General features: G+C 41.6%; 1 long non-coding RNA gene across 1 annotated transcript; it reads right to left on the reverse strand.

The window, feature by feature from the left end:
• Positions 1 to 206: 206 nt before the first annotated feature.
• LOC136829673 (uncharacterized) lies at positions 207 to 3,899 on the reverse strand. Its single transcript, XR_010850438.1, has 2 exons — positions 3,570 to 3,899; positions 207 to 1,100 (listed from the first exon to the last, which is right to left on the reverse strand). It is a non-coding gene; the product is annotated as an uncharacterized lncRNA (long non-coding RNA).
• Between the last annotated feature and the right edge of the window lie 315 nt (positions 3,900 to 4,214).

Genomic DNA, 4,214 nt, shown 5'->3' on the forward strand with positions numbered 1-4,214 from the left:
ATAAAATCTGTAATTTGTCGGCTACTGTACTCACCCTCAAACTCGGGCATTTGAGAGAAAGATATATCTCAGTATACCCTTTATTTATTCATAAATTTATAATATACTTATAAAGCGATAATACAATATAGGCAATTCTTCTGGTACAACTGTTTGAATAATGAACATGTGAGTTGCTCATATTACCTTTGCCTTACACAGTTCTTTAGGGTACGCCCAAAATAAAATTAAGGTTATGTATTACAAAAACTAGTCTGCTCATTTCATTTACAATGCACACTTACTTTGCGAGCTTTGGTCTATTGGTAGCACACGGACCAGTTTCTCTCTTCGGACCAGTTAGTTTAATGGTTCTTTTATTATCAAATGGCTCACTGCAGTCCTCGAATTTTATAGCGATAGACAGACCACAGCCTAAGCAATGTTATGTCATGTAAAAAGTTTTAAGATTGACACAAACGCGGGGCACTCCTCTGGGCAGTTCACGGCATTTCTATCTTTCCGGAGTTTGGTGATGAGGTGGTTTTCCTCCAGGTGAAGTTGACTCGCCTCTTGAGAGACTAACCTCCTTCGGAAGGATCTTTCAGGGAGGTTTCTTGGAATCATTCTGAACCCGACTTTGCTCCCATTTCTCGGTCATCGTCACTTCCTGGGAATTCACGTCCCGAGAAATCACGCCTCCATCATTCAGCTTTTGACAAAAGCTACTTCTGTCACACTGTTCGAGAAACAGTACATCTAACATTCTTGCCCGGAAAATCACTTTTATCGCGAGAATCGATACACGTATTATTCTGACCCTGGGAATCTACGCGTTTATTGATTTTATCAAGAGGGGTCTTATGACATTCTCTTTCTGTGTACTGTGACCATGACACTCCGATCTACCGACATCGTCAGACAAATTTTCCTTCATTCTGGGGATGCCGCTTCGACGATGTCCACAATTTTGAACTGACTGACATCACGGCTTTCGACAATGAATTCATCCTCATTTGTTTCTTCCTCTGCAGTTTTTTCTTTGATAGAAGCTGGGATCTTTATTTCCTCTTCAACAAACGTCTCTTCGGCAGATACAGTCGAAGACCCGAAAATGAAGTCTGGAAACAAAGGAAAGAACAGGCAGGAAAATTAGAAAAGTAAACCACCAAAAATTTGGAGGTAGAATTTTTATACATCTATCGAAGTAACGTCTGGAAAATAGAAATCTTACAGGTGTGTCCACTTCTACCCTGGTCAGTTAATGGGTAAGTACCCGCAGAGAAAAGAGACCAGTCCAAGGATATATACCATAGGGTATCTCTCTCTCTCTCTCTCTCTCTCTCTCTCTCTCTCTCTCTCTCTCTGATCCCTTTATCGTATAAATTTCGCGTGACAGAACCCAAGTGACTATTATACTCAACGTTTGTCTTTTTATATGACACTTTCATTTTTTAAATCCTGTTTCCAGTTTTTTTTATTGCGAATATTGACAGAGAAACCCAGGAAAACTTAAAATAACTAATATATAAATAAACATGAGTTAAAACAAGCCGAAGCATTAAGAGATGAAAAAACATCAAGGTCAAACTAAACAGCGGAGTTGACGTGCGGGTGTTTTCATTTTTTCCTCTGACCAAGCAAAGACGCGATAAAAGCTCCATTCGAAATGCTAAAGGTTCCAGTGACTCGCCTCTCAGTCATATAAAAAGAATGAAGCCCTACGGTATGGAGGGATTCAGAATTAATAATTGAATGTTGCTTTGTTTTGTGAATTTACTTAGAAAATACACGATGCACTTAAGTAAAGATTTAAAACAAACAGAATCTACCGTTATGTAAAAGGATGTCGAGAGAATTTTCTATTTTATTGCTTTGGCTTGCGAATTTGCTACGTCTTCTAAAACTGACGGTTTATGAGTACAAAAGACAGATACAACCTGATTTAGTTTCCGCCGCACTGGGAAGACCCGAAAATGAAGCATCTGGAGAAAACGACAAACAAGCGGGAGAATCAGAATGGTAAATCACTGAAAATTCGGAGGAGGTAGAATCTTTATATATTCATTGAAGTAACAGCCGGAAAATAGAAACGTTCCAGGTATGTAATGCATTACTGGAAGAACTTATACAGAGCATGTTTCGTTCCAATCTGACTCCACTGCTTTTATCGACATTACCCCACCCACTCTCACCCAACCACCCACCCCACCTCCCCGTCTCTTTCCGCCATGCCACCGGCGGATTATATAACTTCGACTTCCTACGACCTGGTTTTTCCTAAATCCATCCTCACTGAGTAAGAAAGGGCCAGCGAAACCCTTACCGTGTAAGGAAGAGGGAGAGAATGCATATTATCCGGTCAGCTAATGATAGACTGGGTGACGTTAGAATGAACTAACCGAAGGGGTAGAAGGACGTCCTCCACGTGTCACTTGTAAGCTTGAAAAGGGTAAAACCGACCTCGTTGCTAAACCATCACCATCATACATCCGCCTAGTTAACGGTCGCCGGACCAGGTAATAACATTTGGAGCACAATACAAGGCATTTACTGACAATCAATGACGCTGGTGAGTGTCCGATGTTTACAGGGGAGTGGGGGTGTCAGACCGTTAGAGTCTCTCTCTCTCTCTCTCTCTCTCAAGTAGTGTGTCCTTCCCTTTTAGATATTGGGGTTGACAGGATGTAAGGCGATGGGTTTTGGGACAGGAAGCAAAGCAAGCGGATTTGTGGCCTTTTAAAAAGCCTATTCGTTGGTCACTACCTCGTTCTTACTTTGAACGCTTCAGTCTTGGATGAACTCCTAGAGCAGTAAAACTTATACAAGTTACTGCTTCACACTTCTACACATAATCCCATATAACGCAATTTAGTGGCTACTTTGTTATCTTTTTCCAAAGAGCAGAGATTTCCATTCGTCGTTAACACAATCCTTTATTCTGTGGTATCAATCCACTGATTCTTCAAACAGACACACACATTCTAACGACCACCACCGTCCATTACAATATTTTATATTAGGTTATTATTAATTAGACCAGGCTTTTTCCCCTGTCCTGATCTGGGCCACAACGAATTTACATTCCAAAGGGCTGGGCCACAAAAAAGGACTAATGACAAATAAGGAATACTCAAATAGGGTTAAAGATGCCCCGAAATAACCAAACAATAATTCATTAAAAAAATTGAAAAGCTGAATATTTAGGGAGTATAAACATATTCAATAACAACATCCAAACACACCTGTCATTCGCCTACCTAACTTTCGCTCACGAAGTATTAGGGAAAGAAATTAGGGAGAGGTGGGAATGACTCTTACACACAAGTACGTAAATGTTATCAAACACATGACAGTGAATCAGGAGGAAGAGAACCTTAAACCTATTTCTACCATTAACAACCAGATACCGAAAGGCAAAATATTTACGCTTTATAAAGAGGAACTTTCTCCAGCAAAAAATACTAAAATATGTTAATACGGAGACGTTAAAGCTAGAGCCAACGAGGCACGCAGATAACACTGGCGAGACGTCATTGACACGCGTCAGTGACGTCCCTGGGAAGAATGAAGGACCCATATACCCTTACCAGGAGAGATGTTCAGAGCAAGCCTTGTCACGACTCTGAAGGGCAAAGCACGGCACAAGTGGCAGGCGCGGAGCTCCAAAACCACACCCGCAGACACATCGGGTAAAACAGGCGAAAAACGGCGGAGAACTCCGGGAGGGAGTCACGGGAGCGTCACCCACTGCACGGGTCCAACAGAAGGAAACTCCTTCGTAGGTAAAGGATCACGGCAAGCACCAAGGCGTCCCAAAAGTAGTCCAAGGCCGTGACCTCTCTCTCTCTCTCTCTCCCAAAGGCAGCATAGCCAACGTAAAGCCGTATGTCAGGAGTCGTCCTTCCAATACAAGAGAGTCGAGCACACCCCGAATACTGCCAAAAGGTTCCCACAATGAATGCGGGAACTAGATAACAAGCGACGGGCAGACAACGAGCCGTCCAACGACCAAAACAAGGAGATAAAAATAACACCCATGGGCGAGGTACCACTTAAATACAGAAAAACCCGTGCTGGTTGAAAAAAAAAAAACCCTAATTCAGCTTTTCGTGACTGAGCAAAGCAAAGCAAAGCAAAGCAAAGCAAAAATACTACGTTAAGTCACGAATAATTTACATGCAATTACACACATCTATATATATACTGTATATATGAGTATATATATATATATA

Source organism: Macrobrachium rosenbergii, chromosome 45, assembly GCF_040412425.1.
Source record: "Macrobrachium rosenbergii isolate ZJJX-2024 chromosome 45, ASM4041242v1, whole genome shotgun sequence".
Lineage (NCBI taxonomy): Eukaryota > Metazoa > Arthropoda > Malacostraca > Decapoda > Palaemonidae > Macrobrachium > Macrobrachium rosenbergii.